Source organism: Papio anubis, chromosome 3, assembly GCF_008728515.1.
Source record: "Papio anubis isolate 15944 chromosome 3, Panubis1.0, whole genome shotgun sequence".
In the NCBI taxonomy this organism is placed as follows: domain Eukaryota; kingdom Metazoa; phylum Chordata; class Mammalia; order Primates; family Cercopithecidae; genus Papio; species Papio anubis.
The window spans coordinates 99,665,744-99,677,836 of record NC_044978.1 but is presented as its reverse complement, the minus strand read 5'-3'; the positions used below and the strand labels follow the sequence as shown (position 1 = coordinate 99,677,836).

Here is a 12,093-nt window from a genome sequence, read left to right as displayed (position 1 = left end):
CAAAGAGAAAAATAAATGCACTTCAGGCTTTATTCAATAGAAATTTCATGTGAATGACTGGACCATCATTGTCCAATAGAAATTTTATGTGAACCACAAATGTAAGTAATAGGTATAATTTAAAATAAAAAAATAAAAATAGGTCAAGCAAATTAAGCAAAATCTCAGATTGTACTTATTCGTATAGTAGGTGAATTTTCTCAGACTCAGAAATCAATGCATGAAGAATTATATTTCTGAGTGAAAAAATAAAAATATAGTTATTCTTATCTAGTCAGTCATTTAACAGGTGTTAATATTTTCTGTTTTCTTTTTTCTTTTTATTTATTTATTTATTTTATTTTTGAGACAGAGTCTCACTGTGTTGCCTAGGCTAGAGTGTAGTGGTGTGATCTCGGCTCACTGCAATGTCTGCCTCCCAGACTCAAGCAATTCTCCTGCCTCAGCCTCTTGAGTAGCTGGGACTACAGGCCGGTGCCACCATGCTCAGCTAATTTTTTTTTTTTTGTATTTTTAGTAGAGAGAGGGTTTTGCTGTGTTGGCCAGGCTGGTCTTCAAACTCCTGGCCTCAAGTGATCCGCCTGCTTCAGCCTCCCAAAGTACTGAGATTACAGACATAAGCTGCTGTGCCCAGCCAGGTATGAGTATTTTCTGATAAGCCTTACACCATCCTGTTTTGCTAGAATGATGTGTTCTTTCATCTTTTATGATGTTTGCATGCCAAAATTTACTAGATAACAGTTTGTAATACTAAAGATGTGTAACAAAGGTGACTGGAAGGAAATAGATTATTTAAAAAGAAAAAAGTTGTTTGCTCATTTTAATTGGTGCTTAAAAACAAGAATGTTTTGCAGTTTTGGTGCAAAAAAAGATGGTATCCACTTTTAATAAAATTATAAGCCATCAAAGGTTTCAAAAAATTCTTCAATTTTTTTAAATGAAATTGCAAGAAGAGTCAAAATATTGATAAGCTGATATGAAATTAGAGATATGTATTAGAAATCTGGTGAAGTATTAGAAATATATTTGAAATGTATGTAGAGATGTATCTGGAGAGGTATTAGAGATATATGTGAAACCTGGAAGCAGTACAAGATGATTATGTTCCAGATTCATGCATGGATGATCAGTCAGTTGCATTCAGAGGACATTACCATGTCATGTAGATACATTTTCAAAGCCTCAAAAAAGGAAATAAAAATTTGGTTGTGATATGTTTAATTTTTAAGTGTCAGTAATTTTTTTTATTATCCCTTTATTCTCATATAAATAATTCATAAAGTGACTTGAAAACATAAAGGGTCCGTTGGACCAAGAAGGTGTAAATAGTGATGACTGTTCTGTACCCTGAGGGTTGACTCGATACTCTAGCTACTCTTTGGTCACAAGTGAGAGTTTTACGTTTGCTCGGTTGTCTTTTTGAGTCAGAATCTTGCTCTGTCACCCAGGCTGTAGTGCAGTGGTGCGATCTCGGCTCACTGCAAGTTCCGCCTCCTGGGTTCATGCCATTCTCCTGCCTCAGCCTCCCCAGTAGCTGAGACTACAGGTGTCCGCCACCATGCCTGGCTAATTTTTTTTTGTATTTTTAGTAGAGACGGGGTTTCACTATCTTAGCCAGGGTGATATCGATCTCTTGACCTCATGATCTGCCCGTATGTACATGTGCATATTTGTATGTTGTATATGGAGATGCATACATATATATGAGAGAGGGAAAGTGCATTCACAAATACATATGTATGGTGGAAAGTGTACAGATGTGGCAGATTGTTAACAGTTGATGAATCTAGGTGAAGAATGTATGGCTGTTAATCTTATTATTCTTTAAGGGGTAAGATACCTGTTTAAGTTACCTATTTTTCCAACTACTTATTCTGTTCATGAGGTTTAGCATGTTTTCTTACATTTATTGGTTCTTTATGCTTCTTTTTAAAAACAAAAAAAACAAAAAAAAACATAGTTTATTACTGGTTCACATCTTTTGTCTTATCTTTTTTTCTTACTGATATGTAGTATCTTGTTAGAACTTTGGATACTAATCTGTGGTATATTTTCTCAGTCTGATTTGTCTTTTCATTTGTTTATGGGATATTTTGGTAATTAGAAAAGTTAAAAATAAACATTAAATTAGATTTAATTAGAATGAAGCCAAATATATATATTTTTTAAAGTTTGTGTTTGGCTTGTTTTCCTTTAAGGTTTATGATAGTTTTAAAAAGTTATTTTCTACTCTATACATATGAAGGTATTGTGTGTTTTCTTCTAAAAATTTCTGTTTTGCCTTCATATTTGGGTCTGACGCACTTGGAATTTGTTTTCGTGTGGTAAGAAAGAAATCCACTATAACTTTTTGCCCTATTTGGGTACCTGTTGTCTCTGTACCATTAATGGATAGTCCATTCTTTCCCTCTTTGTTTATAATGCTGCCTTTTTAGTGTATGTATAACTCTATTTCTGATCTTCTCTCTATCTTTGTTTTGAAAGACCCATGTTATAAGGCTTGATTATTTGTAGGACTACTTTCTCCGTTTTCTTCTTCAAATTACTGTAGCTATTCTTAGCCTTTTGCTCTTCCACATAAATACTAAGATCAGTTTGTCTAGTTACATACACACTCATATATGCATACCATATGGAAATAAATCAATATAAGATATTAATAAAAATTGCATAGCATCCATAGATGTATAGATGTATTTAGAGAGAATTCAGAGGTGAGGAAACTGAAATTCAAGCAAAGTGAATAATTTGCTCAAGTATGTCTGAGTCTGAGAGGCCCATTTCCTTTGCATACTTGTAAAGGCCAGTAATTCATGAGACATTACCACTACAGTATAACAGTAGCAAGAATCAGAATTTGGAGAGCACCAGCACACATCTACAATGTATAAGTGAGCTTTGTAAAACATAGAAATTTGAGCCCAGCATGTTGGCACATGCGTGCATTCCCAGCACTTTGGGAGGCTGAGGTGGGTGGATCACCTGAGGTCAGGAGTTCAAGACTAGCCTAACATGGTGAAACCCCATCTCTACTAAATACAAAAAATTAGCGACGCGTGGTGGCGCATGCCTGTAATCCCAGCTGCTTGGGAGGCTGAGGCAAGAGAATCGCTTGAATCTGGGAAGTGTGGGTTGCAGTGAGCTGAGATCATGCCATTGCACTCCAGCTCTGGCAACAAGAGCAAAACTCCATCTCAAAAAAACACACAAAAAAATAGAAGTTTGAATTTATGTGACAGATAAATTAAGGGACACAAATTACTGTAGTTCCATTTAAAATTGAATTTTTTTCTAGTACATTTTAGAAAGAAACTGTTTTACCAGTGTTAAAGTTGCACTTTTGTAAGAGAATATCTGTAAAAATATTGTAGACTGAAGAAACAGTGAGCATAAACTTGGAGGTGTAACAAAATTTGATGTATGTAGTGAATAGCAAGTAAATGGAAAGGGTTAAATCATGAGAGACTCGGAAGAGATAATGCTGAACCTTGGGGACTAAATCTGGAGTTCACAAAGGAGTTGTTATAGGGAGCAATTTTTATATCTCAGGGAATTTGAGTGACATGATCAAATATGAATGTTAGAGTCTTCTGATATAAAGCAAGGGATGGATTCAAGAGGGCTGGTACTGGAGGCAGGGGATGGGAAGAGGAATTTATGAAGATTAATTCCAGTCACAGAATTGGGAAAATTTTGAAGGAGTAAGGGAGAAAGAGTATTTAAAATGCCTCTAAAATTTGTAGCTTGTATGAGTTTAACATTACCTCACTTTGTTTCCTTAGAACTGAACCTTAGTATTAAAAATACTTTGGAGGGAGAAAAACCCTTTATGTCTACTGTGGATTTGTTTATTTTAAATGTATATTGTAAAATTAATATAAATTTGAAGCAGTAGGATACCTGTGTCAACAGTCTGTTTTGCCTCAGGTGTTGTTTTCTAGGTGTTGTTTTCTGTTTTCATACTATAAAAGCAGATCCTCATAATGATATTTTAGGAGTTGAATTTTCACCAGTTCATCTGCACAGTAGGGAAAACTATTGCTGTTAGTAAATGAGGTGTTGATGACCCTTGGATACAGTTGGCATCATAATCCTAAAACTTTCATCTGTAATTAATGGGAGCAAGGCTCATAGAAGTCAGGGTGTTGGGAGAAAACAGATACTTCACTTGATTGGTGTGGGGGCAGTGATAATTTTAAGGATTGTGATATGAGGTTGTTGCTTTTGATGATTCGGTGGCCTTAAAAAGGTAGTTAGATTTAGCACAACTAATTGCCAATGTAAGGCGTACTCTGGAACCCAGAGGGCTTCTATGACAGTTTTATAGGATAACAGAATCTTACCCTGTTGGCTTCAGGAAGACTATGCTAAAATGTTGGCCTTGAATCGGATTATTAAGGTGATACAACTGCAGAGAAGACTAAATATGCAAACATTGACAGGTCTTCTGTGTCTCAGTCAGTGCTCTAATAGAGAGAGAGTGGATCCCTCTACTTCAGAATTTTTAATCCTACAATTCCTGCTGAAGCTTCCTGGCAAGGAGAAACATCCCATTTCCCTCTGGCAGAGGAAAGACCCCCTACCACCCCCCCGTCCTCATTGCTTGAAGACTGTGCAGTGATCCATCCAAAGAAGGAGCTTTGTTCAATGACGTTTTTTTATTTTATTTTATTTTTTAATTTTTTTGAGGCAGATTCTTGCTCTGTTCCCCAGGCTGAAGTGCAGTGGCCAGTCTCTGCTCACTGCAGTCTCCGCTTTCCGGGTTCAAGCAATTCTCCTGCCTCAGCCTCCTGAGTAGTTGGAATTGTAGGTGTGTGCCACCACAGCCAGCTACTTTTTGTATTTTTGTATTTTCACCATGTTGGTCAGGCTGGTCTTGAACTCCTGACCTCAGGTGATCTGCCCACCTTGGCCTCCCAAAGTGCTGGGATTGCACGCATGAGCTACCACGCCTGGTCCAATGACGTTTATTCTTAAGATCTGCCTCTACTATGACTCGTTATCCTCTGGTTAATAACTATAGTCAGGGTCTTAGCACAGCCCAATAAGAGAATTACAAGCCCTGCTCCGGAAAGAACTATCCTGTATACAAAAAGAATTGCAGGACTGCAGGCTCAGTGACTCGCACCTATGATCCCAGTGCTGTGGGAAGCCAAGGCGGGAGGACCACTTGAGGCTAGGAGTTCGAGACCAGCCTGGGCAACATAGTGAGACCTTGTCTTTACAAAACACTTTTTAAAAAATTGGCTGGGCGTGGTGGTGTGTGCCTGTAGTTCTAGCTGCTCCAGAGGCTGAGGCGGGAGGATCGCTTGAGCCCAGGAGTTTGAGGGTGTAGTCAGTTATGATTGTTCCATTGCACTCCAGCCTGGGCAACAGAGTGAAACCCTATCAAATAAAAATAAAACAAAATAAAATTGCTGGACTTGAATAATAAGCATCTAGAGAAACCAGGGAAACAGGTATGAGAATGTTTTGAAAGGTGTTGGATTAGATGGGGGGCAGAATATAAGGTTAGCTTGAGGAAAATGTATTGACATGAGGATACTCATTGATGATCTGGGATTCAGTGTCATTCCAGGGCATTGGAACTTCCTCTTATAACTTGTCGGTTGTCTTAGTCCATTTGGCTGCTGTAACAAAGTATCTTAGTCTGACTAATTAATAAGCAACAGAAATTTATTATTTACAGTTCTAGAGACTGGGAAGTCCAAGATCAAGTTGCCAGCAGATTCAGTATCGTGGTGAAGGCTCATTCTGGTGCCTTCTTGCTGTGTCCTCACATGATGGAAAGGGAGGGGAACAAGCTCCCTCGGGCATTTTATAAGGGACACTAATCTCATTGATGAGGGTGGAGCCCTCATGACTTAATTACCTGCCAGAGGCCCCATGTCTTAATACTACCACATTGGGGATTAAGTTTTAACATAAGAATTTTGGAGGGACACAAACATTTACACCATAGCACTGATACAGTTCTTTGACGTCTGGGCACAGTGAATGTCTACAGTCAGCCTTTTAAGGAAAGATGGTATCATGAGGAAAACAATAAATATTTGGGATTTATATTTAGGGATTAATACCCTGTGGGAAAATCTTTGCCGGATCTCTTATGTCTCTTTAGCACTGATCAGATAAATTCTCCCCGTCTTCTCTCCTCTGCATTTACCCCAAATAGGCCGGTTTTCTCATGGCTCTACATAGCTTGGTAATTTCATACCTCATGTTTGCTTTGTCTCCTTATCTGCCTTATTTTCTTTAACTTTCTCTTCATATCCTGACATTATACCCTCTCTTCCCTAAGTGTCAGTTTATGATTTTTGCCTCAGGTTATCCTTTTAAAGCTGAAACAGTAGCTCCCAAACTTCTATGACCACAACTCATAGTAAGAAATAATATTTTATGTTATGACCTAGTACACTCATACACACTCAAACACATATCTGAAACAACAGTTTCAGGAAGTACCCTTTACCATAACTAGGTGTCCTGCGGTCCGACTCCCAACCCCCACCATGTTTCATTTTTTAAATGCTGGTTATAACCCCTATATTTCTGTACCAAAGGGTAAAAACATTTGTAATTTTGTTAAGGGTGCTGATGTAATGTTCTCTATAAAGTTTATATCAATTTATATTCCCACCATCAATGTGTAAGAGTAATGACAAAGCCAACATTCTACTACTGCTATCCCATAATCATTAAGGAAATTGATTTTGTAATTCTGAAACTCCCCAAAAAGATATCTCTAGGCCCAGTTGGTTTCACTGTAGAGTCTAATCTACACAGTCTCTTCTAGAAAACAGAAGAGAAGGGAACATTTCAAGTATTATCCTGATACTACAACCAAAGGCAGAACAAAAATAACAAATTAACCAATATTATTTGTAAATAGAGACACAAAAATCCTCAACTAAATATTAGCAAATAAAATTCAGCAACATATAAAAATAATCATTTTGTTTTGTTTTGTTGTTTTTTTGAGACACAGAGTGTCTCTGTTGCCCAGTCTGGAGTGCAGTGGCATGATCTCGGCTCACTGTAACCTCTGCCTCCCAGGTTCAAGTGATTCTCCTGCCTCAGCCTCCCAAGTAACTGGGACTAGAGGCACGTGCCACCACACCCGGCTAATTTTTTGTATTTTTAGTAGAGACAGGGTTTCACCATGTTAGCCAGGATGGTCTCGATCTCCTGACCTCATGATCCACCCACCTCAGCCTCCCAAAGTGCTGGGATTACAGGTGTGAGCCACCATGCCCGGACAACAGAATCTTATACTGTAATAATCATATGGAGTTTATTCTAGGGACACATGGCAGGTTAAATATTCAAAAATCAATGTGATCCACCACATTAACGGGCTTAACTGATGGTTTGTCCAAAATCATATTATCAACAGTATATTCAATTATGTGTGCTTATGTAAAAGTGAAGTGAATGACAGGAATGATACAAAGGATAGGAGGGAGGTATTAGGATTATTATGTGGTACTTGCACTACCCATAAAGTGGTTTAGTGTTACTTGAAAGCAGCCTTACATTAGTTGTAAATGTATATTGTGAACTCCAGGGCAACTACTGAAAAAAGTGAAAAAACAAAAGAAAATGAAAAAGTATGCCAAGAAAGGAGAGAAAATAGAATCATGTAAAACTACAACAGGCAGAATAAGACTGGAAGACTAAAATAGGAATAAAGAACAGCAATCACAAATATGGTAGCTACTAATCTAACTATATCAATGATCACTTTAAATGTTAGTGATCTCAGCACACCAATTAAAAGACAGTGCCGGAGTGGATGAAAAATCCAGGCTTAACTTTATGTTGTCTACAAAAAAACCACTTTAAATATAGATACATAGATTAAAAGAAAATGGATGGGGAAAAATACAGTATGCTAACACTAACCAAAAGAAAGCATGAATAGCTATATTTTAATTTCAGACAGAGCAGCTTTCAGAGCAAGGAAGTTATCTGGAATAAAGAGGGGCATTGCATAAATAATGATAAATGGGTCAGTTCTCCAAGAAGAGATAGTAGTCCTAAACATCTCTGCGGCTAACAGTGGAGCATCAAAGTATGTGAGGCAAAAACAGAACTGCAAGGAGAAACAGATGAATCTGCTCTTATAATGGAGACTTTATCCCATTGTTAGAAATGGACAGTTCTAGCAGACAGAAAACCGGTAAAGACATAGACGAGTTCAACAGTGCTGTCGAACAACTTGATATAATTGACATCTATAGTCTACTTCATCCAACAACAGCAGAATACACATTCTTCTCAAGCCTATGTGGAACACTCACCACGAGAGACAACATTTCGGGCCATAAAACACCTTAACAAATTTGAAAGAATAGAAATCAGACAGTGTCTGTTCTCAGACCACAGTATAATTAAAGTAGAAATCAATAACAGAAAGAGAGCTGGAAAATCCCCAAATACTTGAAGATTAAACAACACTCTTAACACATGGGTCAGAGATTCTCAAGAAATTTAATTTATTATTAAAAATTTTTTTATTTTCATCTTTTTTTGCACACTACACTGATGTATCAAGAGAAATCTAAAAATATTTTGAACTAAATGAAAATGAAAACAACCAAATATGTGGGATGCAACAAACGCAGTGCCTAGAGGGAAATTTATAGGGTGGAATACGTATATTAGAAAAGAGTAAAGATCTAAAACCAAAGTTTCTACCTCAGGAAACTACAAAAAGTAGAGCAAATTAAATCCAGAGTAAGCAGAAGAAAATAGAGCAGAGGCTGGTTGTGGTGGCTCATGCCTGTAATCCCAGCACTTTGGGAGGTAGAGGTAGGCGGATCACGAGGTCAGGAGATCAAGACCATGCTGGCTAATACAGTGAAACCCCATCTCTACTAAAAATACAAAAAATTCAAAAATTTAGCCAGGCATGGTGGCGGGCACCTGTAATCCCAGCTCATTGGGAGGCTAAGGCAGGAGAATCACTTGAACCCGGGAGGCGGAGCTTGCAGTGAGCCGAGATCTTGCCACTGTACTCCAGCCTGGGCAACAGAGCAAGACTCCGTCTCAAAACAAACAAACAAAACAGCAGAACCAGTGAAGTGGAAAACAAAAAATCTTACAGAAAATCAACAAAACCAAAAGCTGGTTCTTTGAAGAGATTAATAAAATTGATGTGCTTCCAACTAGACTAAGGAAAAAGGACACAAATTGCTAATAGAAGACATGAAAGTAGAAATCATAACAGATTCCCGTTTATATTAAAAATATTAAGGAATATTATGAACAACTCTGTGCCCACGAATTTGATAACCTAGATGAAATGAACCAATTCCTTGAAGGACGCAATCTGCCAAAAGTCATGCAAGAAATAGACAATCTGAATAGGCCTATATCTATTAAATTGAGTCAACAATTATTTATAATCTTTTAAGATAGAAATCACCAGGCCGAGATGGGTTCATTGGTGAGTTCTAATTCTACCAAACATTTAAGGAAGAAATTATACCAATATTAACAGTCTCTTTGAGAAGACAGAAGCGGAGGGAATACTTTCTAACTCATTCTGTGTGGCCAGTGTTACTTCAATACCAAAACCAGACAAAGATACTGCAAGAAAAGAAAACTGTAGACCAATTGATCTCTTACGAATGTAGATGCAAAAATCCCCAACAAAATATTAGCAAATCAAATTCAACATTTATAAAATGAACTATATGCTATGATCAAGTGGGATTTATCCAAGGCATGTAAGAAATTAATATAATCCGTCACATTGACTAGCTAAAGCAAACACAATTGTATGATCATATCAATAGATGTTTAAAAAACATTTGACAGAACCCAGCACCCATTCTTGATTAAAAAAAAAAAAAACTCTCCGTAACTGTATAACTTGGAATAGAGAGGAACTTCTTCAACTTGAGAAAGAACATCTTCGAAAAAATCTACAGCTCAGCAAAGTGGGGGAGGGATAAAAATGTTCTAAAGTTAGATTGTAGTGATAGTTGCACAACTCTGTAAATATAAAATTTACATTATATATAAATGTAAATATAAATTTACATTTATATTTACTCTGTAAATATAAAAAACACTGAATTGTAGGTTTTAAATGGCTGAGTTATATAGTGTGTGAATTGTGCCTCAGAATGGTAAATAATAATTTTTTTAAAAGAGACAAGGGGACATAACAGCCTAAATGCAGTAAAGAGCATCACTGAATTAGGTATTGGTATTGGGATATGAATGGAAGATTAAAAGTATTTTATGAATGTGAGAATAAAACTATAGCTAATGTTTTACATAATGGTGAGAATCTAGAACTTAAGATTCCCAGTAAGATCAGAAACAGGGTAAGGATGTCCCGTTTTACCACTCCTTTTCGGCGTCATAGTGGAAGTTCTAACTAATGCAATAAGATAAGAAAATGAAATGAAATGTATACTGATTGGGAAAGAAGAAATAAAACACATTTTGTTTGCAAGATGATATGATTGTTTATTTAGAAGCTCCAAAAGAATTGACAAACTGGAACCAAAAGCACAAGGTAGCAGGATACAAGGTTAATATGCAAAAGTAGATTATGTTCCTATATACCAGCAGTGAACAAGTGGAATTCTGAAATTAAAAACACAATACCATTAATCTCCTGAAATAAATTCTTAGGTATAAATTTAATAAAATATATATAAAATATGTGCAAAGAAAACTTCAAAACTCTGATGAAAGAAATCAAACAAGAACTAAGTAACATGTTCATGGATAGGAAGACTGTATTAACAAGATGTCAGTTCTTCGCAATTTTATTTGTAGACTGAATATAATCCTAGTCAAAATTGCACTTTGTTGTAGATATCAACAAACTGGTTCCAATAAGTTTATATGGAGAGGCAAAAGACCCAGAATAGAAAACTTAAAATTGAAAGAAAAGAACAAATTTGGAGATCCAACATTGCCTGACTTCGAGACTTACTTTACAACTACAGTCATCAAGCAGTGTGGTATTGGTGAAAGCATAGACAAATATTTTAATAGATCAGTGGAACAGAATAGAGAGCCCGGGAATAGATCCACATCAGTACAGTCATGTGTCACTTAATGAAAGAGATACATTCTGAGATGAGAAATGCATCGTTGGATGATTTTGTCGTTGTTCAAATAACGTGGAGTATATTTACACAAACTTAGGTGTATAGCCTGCTCTGCACCTAGGCTGTATGGTGCAGCCTATTGTTCCTAAACTGTACAGCATGTTACTGTAGTGAAACTATACGTAATTTTAATGTAACAGTAAGAGTTTGTGTATCTGAATGTAGAAAAGGAACATAAACATACAGTATAAAAGATGACGGTATACTTTACATAGAATACTTACCATGGAGATTTTTGGGCTGGAAGTTGCGTAGGGTGAGTCAGTGAGTGAGCGTAGATTGAATGTGAAGGCCTAGGACATTAGTGGACACTGCTATAGACTTTATATACACTGTACACTTAGACTACACTAAATGTATTTAAAAAGTAATTTGCACTACAATGTTATGATGGCTACAACAGCTGTAAAGTCACTAGACAACAGGAATTTTTCAGCTCTCTTATAATCTTACAGGACCACTGTCATCTATACGGTCTGTCCTGAAATATTGTTATGCAATTCATTATTGCATAGTCAACTAATGGTTCACAGAGAAACGAAGACAATACAATGGAGAAAATATAGTCTTCAACAAATGGTACTGGAACAACTGTCCACATGCAAAAAAGTGAATCTTGACAGACCTTATACCCTTCATAAAAATTAACTCAAAATGGATCATAGACCTAAATGTAAGTTGTAAAAGTATATAATTCCTAGAAGACAACATAGGAGAAAATCTAGATGACTTTGGGTTTGGCAGCGAGTTTTTATCCTCCAATCAAAGATGTATTCCATGTTAGAAAAAAATTAAATTTAATTAAAATTAATAATTTCTGCTCTGTGAAAGGTACTTACCAAAAGAATAAAAAGACACAGACTTGAAGGTTTTTGCAAAAGACATATTTGATAAAGGACTTTTATCCAAAGTACACAACGAACTCTTAAAACTTAACAGCTTTAACCAACAAACC

At 36.5% G+C, this 12,093-nt stretch overlaps 1 protein-coding gene across 15 annotated transcripts in view; it reads left to right on the top strand.

The window, feature by feature from the left end:
* The window catches only part of CLOCK (clock circadian regulator), a 120,193-nt gene that overhangs the window by 21,318 nt on the left and 86,782 nt on the right, over positions 1–12,093 (top strand). The window contains exon 1 of one of the 15 annotated variants that reach the window (XM_009207077.4): positions 603–638. The exons of 13 other annotated variants lie outside the window; for them this stretch is intronic. The gene's annotated coding sequence lies outside the window, so the exon portion shown is untranslated. Of the gene's footprint in view, positions 1–602; positions 639–10,730; positions 11,812–12,093 lie in introns of those variants that run through there. One more of the 15 variants, XM_009207076.4, reaches the window with a different exon arrangement.